Raw genomic sequence first — 12,960 nt, 5'->3', positions numbered from 1 at the left:
TCAGTTCAGAGGCTGAGAACAACATTCATGGGGAAAAGGGATAGAATTGTTTCTAAATTAGTGTAGGGTTTTCTTAAAAATAACTAACACATGATGCAGACCTTAAATGATGGGGATGCAATCTGAGGGGTTTTTCCTTTCTAGAAGCTTTTTCCTCATAGACCATGCCACCTTTAATAAAGTTATTAATTCCAATTAAGACTCCTATCAAATACTATTTAGAAGCCATTAATTGTAACATAGTTCAAAAATTGCACAATCAGTGTAGAATGTTGAATAAGAAAAAAGAAATAGAATTTTCTTCTACTTTTTTAAAAAATATATTGGAGTTTAAAATTATATGTTAATAAAATTTTGCCAATAATTACTGCTTTTCATCTACTGTGACCTCCTTTGCTCTAAAGTTAATTTTCTTGGCATTCCAGTGGATGATCAACCTGAGAAATATTGGCAATATATCCACAAGGGAAGTCAACAGAGAAGCTTTATCAAAAGTTAAAACCAAGACTACTAATGTTATAAAAACGTAGCAGCATTTCAATATGCATGTGCTCTTGAGTCACACCATGAGGAGACTTCAAAATTAATAGAGCACACACACACATTGAAAAAGAAAATGAACAGGATAGAAGAGGAGCAGAGCAGCATCAGTCAACACCACAACAGGAAAAACACCCTTATTGAAGGTACAGCTGCCTCTCCAGCACACGTTTAAAGGATTCCTCCAGAAGAGCATAATAGGAATGGCTCCTCTGAAATAATTTAGAGCAGTAGCAGCTCATTAGTTCAGCTGAATTCTTGTCTACTGGATTACATAAAAGATGTCTTAACAACGTCATTAAAATGACAATGACAATGGAAACCTGCTCTTGAAAAGAGCATCACAGGAGTAAAGACTAAATAATTTGAACATAATAGGTGATGTTTCCTCACCATCTCATGATTTTGTCCTTTCTGACTTCAAAATAACCTTCATTTATGTTTGAAGTGCTGGTTTTGACCTTGGCTTGGGAAGAATGTTGTGATTCATCAAGACAGTGACATTTATTCTAACTTCTGGTTTTCAAAATTTTCTGTTATAGCTGCTGCAGGCACCTGCAGCATGTTGGGCTGTATTCTCTATGTTTTATTGCCACACATATCCCACAGGTCTGTCAAAAATAACTTTGAGAACTCCTAATTTCAGTGGGAGTAACTCATGTTTCTCCTTCTGTTAAGACAAAATTAATGCTGCCATGTGATACTGTGCTGAAAGGGAATGCACATTCCATCGTGGGAGTAAATGATTTTTGTACAGCTCAGGAAAAGAGGAAAGAAAAGTTGACTCTGTCACAAAACCAATCAACTACTGTAGATGACACCCTAGACAGACAGTGGAAGTGTTAAATTTTCTCCTGGACACCATTTGGCAATGTCTGTGTTGAAATTTATTGAATCATGGGCATTGTAGAACTTACAGTTATGAAGCAAAGATTTCAAAACCTCCTTATTTCCTAATCACTTTTCTGAATCACTGCACTTTACTGTACAGCTCATATTGCCAGAACAGCCTAATCAGGGCAGTTCAGGTACCATGTAAAGTGTCTGGTTATCCTCAGTATCCCCTTAGAGCTCCACACTAGCACATCTGAAGCAGTTCTGATACTGTCTGTCTGCTCTGTCCATCTCGACATAATTACTACATGCAGGCATATTATATCCTCTTTTCAGGATATAATTTCTTTTCCTGGAAGGTAAACAAATATAAAATATCCCTAGGCATTGGAGGCAGTTCTCCATGATTTTGAGGTTTCCTCCATTTAATTTTAAAAAAGAAGAAAGAAGCATTGTCATAGCAGAAGGAAGCATGGGCAAGGGATTCCACAAGTATATTTTCTTAGTCCCTAATTTCATCTTGTCCTGGCAGACAAAATAAAGATTAGGTTTATTAAATTTGCAGATTAAGATTGATTGTCAGCAGTTGGGAAGATGTGTTCAGGACTTGATCTTGATAAAAGGGAGATTATTTGATCTGAGAAAAAAAAAAAAAAATTCTAATTGAAAGAATAAAATAAATACCTAGCAAGAATTTGAAGGCACATTAAAGTCAATGTCAGCAACAGTTCTGCAAAAGATATTGTAGGGACTATTATGCAGCTTTAGTTAAGTATATGTCATGATAATGAGTAAAATTGTATTTTATGTATTATGATATAGAAACAGATCTGTACAAGGCATGAAGCTGGTTTTCTCCTCTTGAAAACACCCCAGCTTAATGCTTTAGATCTGATTTTAGGCACTGTCAGTTGGAATCTCAAGAAGAGAACAGGGATAATGACAAAAGATTTAGAAGCAGGTCCTAAATGTGCTAAATTTCTTGCACAAGGAGTTGAACAGATATGAGGAAAATAGTGTAAGAGGCTTCATAGAAGAGTCCTAGGGAGTGGTAAGGAGCAATTTCTTCTTGTCACTTGGTACAAAAAAGAATAAGAAATAATAGCAACAAATTTCAGAAAGGACTCAGGTGAGACATTAGGAAAAAAGCAGTAAGGACAATGTCTGTAAAGCTGAACCTCCATCCACTTACAGAGCCCACAGTGACACAATGTGTGAGGAACAGCACAGCACTGCTGACACTGCCCAAAGACAGGAGACATGTTGACCTTCTGGTGCTTGTCTTTTTACTGAAACTGAGTTGTGACTGAAGAAACACGGGATTAAACCTTGTTCTCTTTAACAGGAGGAGCTGGTGTGGGAGAAGGGAAGAAAACCCCTAAATATATGATGAGTATATGAGTTTCTCTACTTTATCAATGTGCACAGTATATCCATACATCTGCAAACAGACAACATTCTTAGTCCTGAAAACTGATCTCAGGATGTGAAACACAGATTCTAGGGTCACTTTTAAGTTACTTGTTTTAACTTTAATTTCAGAAACCTGGCTGGAATGATTCTTTAATGTCTTGTGAGTCTGAATATTTTTGCAGCATTACCATGGCAACTTGATGTGATAGAAGCAGTGAATATAAAAATATATAGAGATATCTTTTAAGAAAAGAAAAAAAAATGAAAATAGAATATTAAATAATGGAAATTGTACACTTGAAACATTATATACATACTGAAATTCAATAAATGGATCCTGTGAAAGCACTGAGGATATATTCTTCTACTGCTGAATACATGTGTAGAATTTACTTCTTAATATCAACACCAATCCAGTAATAACTGGTTGAAGTCATCAAACAAAAGCATCATTGAAAAGCAAGATGACTTTTGGTTTGTGATCACCATTATGAAACAAATCTTTATCCATCCTTCACTCCTTTCAGTTATAAAATAAAGATAACCATTATTCTTACTACTTGGTTCATCTGAGGACTTCTTGTTTGCTTTTAGGGATTAACATTTGACTTAATTTCCCAATTCCCTCAAGGATTACTCTTTCTATAAACTTCACTATTTATAAAAAGCTGATTTTTTTTTTCTGCTTCTTCCCCTTTCTTATGCACCATTACTCATTTTGAAGACAGGTGCTGCATTTAGACAATTCAGAATATTAACGGCAGAACATTTCCTTTTAAGCTCTTAATCACTGTCTTCTGAGATTGTGGCTACCTCATTTTGAATTTAAGAAGACTCCATGTATCCAATTTCTGCTACTGAATTTCAATTTCTCTAATCCTTAATTTTCTGTTAATTTCCCTGAAATGCAGAAATTAGGCACAATTTATTTTCTAACATACCTTTTGACCTTGGCCTGATCAGACCAATTGTCTCATAACTACTACACCCTTCCATTCTCAACTAATTCAGAAGTGGTTTTTTATCTGGATTCTCAGTTTCGGTTGTGAACTCACTTTTAGTTGAGTCAGAACCAGTCCAGACAGGGAGACACGAATTTGGTTGCCTAGACAGCCTGGATCCTTTCTCCTGTGAGAAAAGTGGTGGTTAAAGGAGGGGAAGAAAAGGAGGAGTAATGATCTGAATTCAGAGACCTCCAACAGGTCTGGATCGTAATTACAGAAGGATTTGAAACTGGTCCTGCTTCTCTATAAATCACAAGACAGGTAGGTTAAGTTGACTCTTCCTTCCCATGATTATTTCTAAATAGTGCAGAGTCAAAATGTATCAAAGTGGAAGAATTACACGACACTGACAAGTTTCTTACCTACTAGACACTTGGTGAGCATGGAATTCCCTCAGGAGATAATTCCCATCTTGCCCCTTTTCCAGAGGTCTCCATCCCCTCTCTGATATGAATTAGGGTTGCACTGAATTAAACACCAACATGTTATGAATTAATTTGCTCAAGGAATTCCTTCTCTATTCATCAGTGATTGACCAAGTTAATTGACCAAGAAATTTCCTCTGTATATCAAAAAAAGCTCAAATAAAAATATTTTTCCAAAAAAGTTTTACATTAAAAAATATTAATTATAGGATGACTTTTTGACTCATAAGGCTAGTTCACTTTTCATGTTAAACAATATCATTTGTTTTAAAAATATAATCTGATTTGGCAAAATGTCATAATGTAATGTAAAGAGCTCAGCATTTACAGACTGCTTTCTAAGCAATGTTTTTGTTAGCCACCTATTTTTAATAGATTAAGTCACAATATTATCATATTATTACATAAACATATGTGAATCTTTGGCTTTGGCAGAAGCATATCATGAATCCCACTGAGTTGTTGGAAGCTTTCAGGATCACACAGAGGAGGAAAGAAGCTCCTCAAAGATCTGTCTGCTACTTTTGTACTTTTCTTTATATTATTTAACAGTTTATTGACTTCAGAGCAGAGGTACATACATACTACCTCATTTTGCTGTTCATACTTCTCTTGATACACAGGACAAAACAAAAACCTTTGCTTTTCCTGGCCTTCTGTGTTCCAAACTCGACCTGATTGACTGGAATTACCATTGTAGGGGTCCTTCAGGATTTCTGTATGGACAGGAAAGCTCCATACATCAGCTGTACCACAGGAGTGAACAACTCTCCAAATGTCTATGCAAATCCCTTCTGCTTTTGAACTGCAGCTAAGAAAAATCACCAACAAATGCAGAACAATTCTAACATACCACAGTCTTGGTGGTATTATAAATCCTGCCTTAATTTAACAAGAGTTTATTTAGTTAATCACAACATCATGTCTGGAACATTGTCTTTTCTAATAAACTACAGCAGCCATCTTATTGTCTTATATGGCTCCAAATGGCAAAAGGGAGGAAAGCACCTCCAGCTGCAAATGTACAAAGCCATAAGCAGAGAGGTGTGCCCTGCCAGGAGCAGCTATTTTAACACTGAGCTGCCTCTAGTCATGAAACTTTTCCATAAATTACCATAGTACTGCATAAATACTGACTTACTGCCTTCATGACCCTGCTGCTTGTTGCCTCCAGGGTCACTAATGCTGCTGCTGTCACTGGACTGTGAGCTTTTCACAGCTGTGGCACAAACCTTTCAACTGTATCCTCTGCACACCTGGCTGGTTAGTGTCAGTATCAGCTATGGCAGTGCCACACATATCAGAGCAAAGTGCTTTAGCAAGTAGATCAAAGTAAATCATCACAATGGGCTCTGGAGTGCACTCCCGTGCTTTCATTAAAGGTTCAGGGAATTTCCTGGCAGATGGAGGCAAGTATACTCACATTATGGCAATTCCATTTTTCTAATGAGGCCATTGCAACATCAATATAGAGCAGCCCAGCTTGCTGCAGTATCTTGTCATCTATGATTAGGAAAGTGCAAAAACATTCCTCTTGCTCTGCAGACTCTCCTTTGTCGCCACAAAGACTTCTTGTTCTCACACAGGAAGAGCTAGTGGATGGCATATTGTGTCCCATTTTTCAGATAAGAGTTTCTTTATTCCTCTCTACTCTTAACTAAATAATTTCACTACTGGGAGTTGAATTTTCCTTTATTGAAATACAACTGAGAGGTTTTTCAAGAATATTGCCAAAGCTGTTTTCATAGAGTGGAATTAATCAACAACATTGTTCTTTTGTGTGCTTCAGTGGCAGATTTTTGCTGTATGTGGGCAGTCAGTGACTTAAATTGTGGGACATCACTGTACATGTGTGTGGCTCACAAATTTGTTACTTCCTCCTCTTTTAGTCCTGGCTTGTAGACAATCCCAAGGAACCACTGCTATCCCAGTATAACCCCCTCCAGTCACCCCAAGGGCCTCAGAAGAGCTCTGAGCATTTTTACAAGTTTGAAACTTGCCTTTAGCCCAGAATAAATGGGATATTTATGAATTAAACATAGACTTTTCCTGTATTGGACTAAATAGGCTGTATCTGGCTAATGGGGTAGCAGACCTGTCAGCTGGACATTTCTGTACAGCATTGTTGTTATGTCCTCATAAAATCATGTTTATAGTAAATGAACTTATTAGCGATACATTCAGCAATATTTTAATTTCATATTTATATAAGATTTATAACATATATAACCCATCCATCCTTTTTATATTGTTTATAAAAAAAAAAAATTTAGGGAGATAAAGTGCATTCTCTATGTTATTCCCATCTATCAGCATGCTCTCAATTCCCTTCATCTCAATTAACACTATTATAATGATAAAAGACTAAGGGAGCATCTGGCTGGATTTTTTGAAGCAAATAGCAAACTAGGTTTAGTTTAGGATTTCTAAGGTGGTACCAGAAGGTGATGGGTGCACTGCTGTCCTCATGTATGAATGCACTGAAATTTCCAATCACACAAATCCCAAGAAGCTCAGGCTGATTACAGTTTGTTTGTTGTGCTTGACACCACAGGATAAATGAAAAGCTTTTTGGAAGGATACCCATTCCCCCTGGCACAGCATTCATTTAATGATGTTCACAGTTATCTTTACAGCAAAGATAGAGGTTTATTATGAGCCTATCACCAAGCTTGTGGTGCCACGGCTCTCACAAGAAATTGCCAAAATTGATACAGACTGCATCAAAATCAAGCTGTGTAAATTAGCTGTGTAGGGAGTTGCATAATAATGCATGTTAGGAATCAAGCTGAGGACACTCAGTCTGTTCTATATAGCACATACCAGTATGCAGTCACAGAGTAAAAGAGGAATACAGGGTTTTCACACAGATGTGTCCATGGCAACTGACAGACTATTTACACTTGTCTCCAAAGATGTTTCCAGCATAAAGGGTTCCATTAAAACTCACAGATAAATCCACTCTCAGAAAAGATACCAACCAAGACTATTTGTTAAGCTTATATTCTGTTTTGACAGGGACATGGGACTTTGTTTCACAAGCCAATTATCAGTCCATTTTTATGGCAGAAAAAAACCAATGGCAAGGTTTTCTTTATATAAGATATAAAAATTCAAGAACTTAAGAATACTGTAAAATGATATTAAATTTAGATCATTCTGTACCCATCCACACAGTGAGTTATGACAGAAGGTTAAATGTCATCTATGAACACCAAGAATCAAAGTAATAAACAAGTCGATTGGAAGCCTTGACTGGAGCACACAAACAAAAAGACCTCAGAGCTTTGCTGGTCTTTCCCTGACTGAAACAACTGCATTGTTACAATGCCCTTGAAACAGGTTTCCCAGAAGTGATGAGAAAAGATGGTAGAACACTGAGGAATAGCAGGCTATGAAAAACCTGTGATCATTAGATTACTAGGAAATTAAGCAGTTCAAGACAGCATGAGGAATAAATCACACTGTTTGATTTTTCAATTAAGATGGCCATTGCACAGATCCATTGCATGGGTCACAATATAAAAGGAAACTCAACATCCACTTCTAAATTCCTACCAAGCTACATCATGTAGTAAGTCTTTAGTCTTTAAAAAAGTCCCTCTAATTTTTGCCCCAGGGTAGCAGGTTTTTAGGGCTCTTCTGATTATTTTTATCATGGAATGACCTGTTTCCTCTTCCAGTTCTATATTGCCTCCATTGAAAAACAAGCAACATACTTCCCATTGAAGGTAGAAATTGTTTTTTACTGCATAGATCTTTCATTATTTGTTTTTATTTTATGAGATTTAATTATTGTAATTTTACCAGAATACTTTTTTTTTTTTTTTTTTTTTCCAGTTCTTACCTTTTAAATAGGTTTTATGACTTCTGAATCACATTTGTTCACTGATCAATCTGTCCTTCCATTCCTTACAGGCTCTCTGCATAATTCTGTTGGAAATTGCTGTGAACAGCTGTGGGGGTTTAGTCTCTGTCTTTTGCCCAGCCTCCAGCAGCAGGCAGTAGCCTTATTGGGGTGGCTAGCACTCCAAAACCCACCCTTGTTTGCAAGTTCTCTAATAATGGCTGATTCGATCTATTATAGAATGAATTCTTTATGTAATAGACACAAAACTTTACAGACATAAGGCTTAAAACAAACTAATACTACACAGGAAGGACAAAAAGGAACTACTAGTAGGTATATACAGTGTGAGATTAAAGGTACCATTAATTTTATAGCTAGTGAAGAAGTAATATAACTTAGGATTCACTGTATCTTACCATTCAGTTGTTGGTGGGGCACACATCGAGATCCTTTCCCTCACTTCCCAGGAGAGAAGCCCCAGAATTTGCACCCAAACTCCAGAGAGAAGTCTCCCACACCTTCAGGGTGTCTGTGAAAGAGGCTTCTGCCTCTCTGATAACTAATGTGTCTTTTATAGTTTGTAAATCAGTGTCTCCCAGTCAACAATATTTCTTTTATCTCTGCCCACATCTGCTCTCCAGACTAAGATGTTGATTTTTAGCTGTGGCTTGAGCCCTTTTGGCACCAGAAATAGACTCACTTTTGGATACAATGATGTGGTGACAAAGTCTTCAAAGTAAAAGAAAACTGTTTATTTGTACTGATTCAGCTAAGCCAGCTGCATCCCCCTGACACCTGAGAGCTGAACACTCACACCCTCCAACAAAATGAAAACTTTTTATACCCTTTGGTGGCCGGGGCTGTCCCTGTCCCCTTTCCCATCAGGAACTTACCTTCTCTCCTGACCACCTACTTTTCTTCCCTTCCCCCCTCATAATACTTAATTTTGGTCAGGTCTTCAACCTTGCCTGTCTCCCAGCTCACCCAGCAAATTAATTAGAACAAATCCAAACTATAAATAACAACACAGGAAACCAACAACTTTCCTTCTTTTACCTAATAACCTCTTGGCTGCAGCAAAATATTACCTCATTTCTCACAACTGTAATATTCTTCTCTTGAGCAGTCATTCACCCAGTAAGTTTGAAACTATTTCCTGCAAGAAATTCAAAAGTTTGTAAAAACAACTCTGGGAAGCTCTGCAATATTGATTAATAACAACAACCTCAAAAACATCAAGCCTCATTGACACTGAAGAGTTTGAGCTCTTCAGCACAGCTGAATTCTCTGATGAGCTGCCTTAATTTCTCAAAGCTTGCCCTTTTGAAATAATTAAAAACCTGTAATTAGTAATCCAAATGGTTTGTTTTTCTATTAATTTGAAATGGACTTAACTCAGGGTCACTCAATCTGGAATAATTTCACGGGAGCAGCTCTTTTCAGTAAGTTATCTCCTGCCATTCAGGCTGCACAATTATACAGCCTGTTCTTGGTTCAATGGCTAGTAACAAGTCTGTCATCTGGCATAGTCAGAAACTGTGGGACTACCCAAAACTGTCAGTATTTTGTCTCCAAGCTATACAGAGGAAAATTATGTGTCCCACAGTGAAGCAGTTGCATTCAAAATAATAATTTGTTTGTACAAATATTAAATTGGTCCTGAAGTTTTGCAATAATATATCAGAGATATGCCTGTGGCATATTTCAGAATTCTATTTTACAGTAAACATAAGACTGAGGTTTCAGTCTTTGATTACTCTGCACCAAAATGGTCTCCTAATATTCATAAAAGCCCTTATCAGGCTCGTATGCCTTTTCTGTCATGCACATTCAGCCAGGAAACAGATGTGATGGAAATAATGCCTTTTAATGGATTTTCAAAATTCCTTTGATACTTATGAAAATTCCATTGAAAAACCATGGTCTACTAGGTCCCCAGCCCTAGTCAGTCTGATTTATCTTGATGAGAATACACACATGCTAAGGGTACCAAGCTGAAAACCTTGATGTTCCCTTAGAGAAACAAGGTAGCACTTCATGTGATGGAACTGCTAATGCAAGCCTTTCACAGTATTAATTTAATGAATATTAAAACTGTGCTTTATTTTCATCTGTTCTCATTACTTTCATAATGAGGTATTTGCATGCATATGCATTTGTGTGTAGGATAATGTGCTACACATCATGACTTAAGGACAGATAAAATGGCAGAATGTGTATTCATGCTGTACTTGTTCGGGGTCAGGTCAAATATGATGGTCTGGATGTATGAGCAGGTTCAAAAAGCAATGATAAACAAACCAAGAATTGCTTAAGAAAAATTGAACTAAAGGAAATGTACAAACATATCAGAGTCAGTGAAAGCACTAAGAAAAAGACCTATGGCAATATCTGTTCATATGACCAGGAGGATAGTTGATTAGGACAGAAAACTTTTAAGTATCTATTATTTTGAATGAAATTTAAAGTTGATTATTATCCACCACTTCAGTCTCTGAAAATCAATACAAAACAGCCTGTTGTGTGGCTTGTTGTCTCTGCTTTATTTAGAAGTTAAGCTGCTTTTTAATACTTTCTTTGTTTAATTGGATCGTCTGTGTTATTAAGCTTTACATAGCCAAGCAGGTTCTTTTAAACCTATTTGCATTTAATTGTAAGAACACAAGTAAGTGGAGCTTAACTTTTTCTTAATTAAACTCCAAACAGCAAATCATCATTACCCTGCAGGGACAGAGATTAGAGATACATACCCAAACCTTAAAATCTGTTTTTGTGCCTGCAATACAATATTTTAAAACTATCAGAACAGTTTGTCTGTTTGTTAAAAAGGCAAGAATATGTTAACAAACTCTGTAAGAGTAAGTACTTTATGCAGTTCCATGTTCTCTTCCCCAGAGTGTAGCAGCTTACATTTGCCAATTTCAATATATTCATTTTCTGCTGTGAGATAGGATTAGGAGCAAAAGCAAGGCAGGTCTAAAATGTAAAGGGTGTAAAGAAAAACTATATTAACAACATAAAGAAATAATAAATTCAGAATAAAACTTTCAGACCACCCCTCTTCCCCTCTCCCACACCACCTTCTCCTTAACAACATCATACAGAAACATTTCAGTCAGTTACCAACTTAAATATTCTTTTTCAGTTCACTCTAGAGAAAGGAGTCTCCCCTTGTCAGGCTATAGTGACTTTTCCACAAGAAGAAAAAAAACAGTTCTCTCATGGCTTCACTTTCCACAAACTCCTTCCATCTTCACTTTCCAGCTTTCCCAAAGCTGTGGCTTATAGGTCACATTAAATTTATGGGGTATTTTATTTTACTTTTCATTTTAAGAATGAACTATTCAAAAAGCAAACTCTTCATCTCTCTTTCTCTCTGTTCATACTTTATCCCCAGGAACAGAGATCCCCTTCTTCTCTCAGGGCAAAGGATCCTCAACACAGGTGCTTTCACTCAGTGATCTACCAAGTTGAACACTCCAACCCCCCTGTCTTTTTCCATGGTTTACAGGAATTTTTACTGTGGTACAGCCACAGTATAACTTACAAAAGGATTTTCATCCAAATTTCTCGGTGTCTCCTCATCCTCCTTTCATCTGGAACCTGACTCCTGCTTCACTGACTTTGGTGTATCCTCTCTGTTCTCTTTCTTCTCACTCAAGGCAGGATTGAAGGTCTGCAAGTCTTATGTGAGCACTGGAAAGGTTAAAATCTCACATGGAGGATGCAATGGCTGTGGCCAGGCCATGCTGGGGCTGTGCCAGAATCTCAGGACACTCAGGCCAGGGAGGGGCTGGCCCAGGCCAGCAATGGCAGCGGCCTCTCTGGAAAGGGCGTGGGGAGGGACGGCTGGGCTCTCAATCAGCCTCCCTGGGCTCAGCTGGCACCCCTGGCCATGGCCACCCTCCTCCTGCCAGCCCATGCCCGCTCCCCACACAGGCCCAGCCCTGCCCTGCCAGCCTGTGGCGGAGCCAGGCCCGGCCCTGCCCTGCCCTGCCCTGCCCTGCCCTGCCAGCCTGCGGCAGAGCCAGGCCCAGCCCTGCCCTGCCCTGCCCGGCCCTGCCCTGCCAGCCTGCGGCGGAGCCAGGCCCAGCCCTGCCCTGCCCTGCCCTGCCAGCCTGCGTCGGAGCCAGGCCCTGCCCTGCCCTGCCCTGCCCTGCCCTGCCAGCCTGCAGCGGAGCCATGCCCTGCCCTGCCAGCCTGCAGCAGAGCCAGGCCCGGCCCTGCTGGGAGAGAAAAGGGCCCTGCCCTCCTTTGCTCACTTCAAACTGTGAACTCATAGAGGTGGACCAAATCCTTCAATTGGTTTCTCAGGCTGTCATCAACCAAACCAGCCTCCAACTGGCCCCATCAACTCCCAGAGAAGATCTCAAGGAGAAGACCCCGGTGTGTGCCCTCCTCCAGGTGCAAGCAATGCACAACCAGCACACAGGGCAAGAATCGCCCGTCAGGAAGCAGCAGGCACAACCAACAGTGATACTGCCTGCATTGCTAGGGAAATCTGACCTTGAGTTTCTCCTTCACTGACAGGGATCATCAGCACAGTCTGCCACTCGATGCTGGTGATCTCCCAAGGCTGGAACCATCCGTCTCAGTTGTGCCCAGATCTGAGGTAGGTGTGGAACAAAGTGCCAGCACCAGGCACCAAGTCCTGTCTTGCCGATAGGCAACTTGGGCCATCTGTGATTGGAAACAAATCCAGGACAGGAACAAAAGGGTTTCACATTTTTTCTGCATTGCCTTTGCTTGGAGCATTTAGAAGGGATGTGTTCTACTTTTTAGTATCAGAGGATGAATGAGAATCATAGTCTGAGCATTTCAGTGTGGGCCAATATAATGAAGAGAAGAACTGTCCTTTATATATCATTTATATATATATAATTTATACTGGCTG

This window comes from Oenanthe melanoleuca, chromosome 13 (assembly GCF_029582105.1).
Source record: "Oenanthe melanoleuca isolate GR-GAL-2019-014 chromosome 13, OMel1.0, whole genome shotgun sequence".
In the NCBI taxonomy this organism is placed as follows: Eukaryota; Metazoa; Chordata; class Aves; order Passeriformes; family Muscicapidae; genus Oenanthe; species Oenanthe melanoleuca.
Note: the sequence above shows the minus strand (reverse complement) of the source record.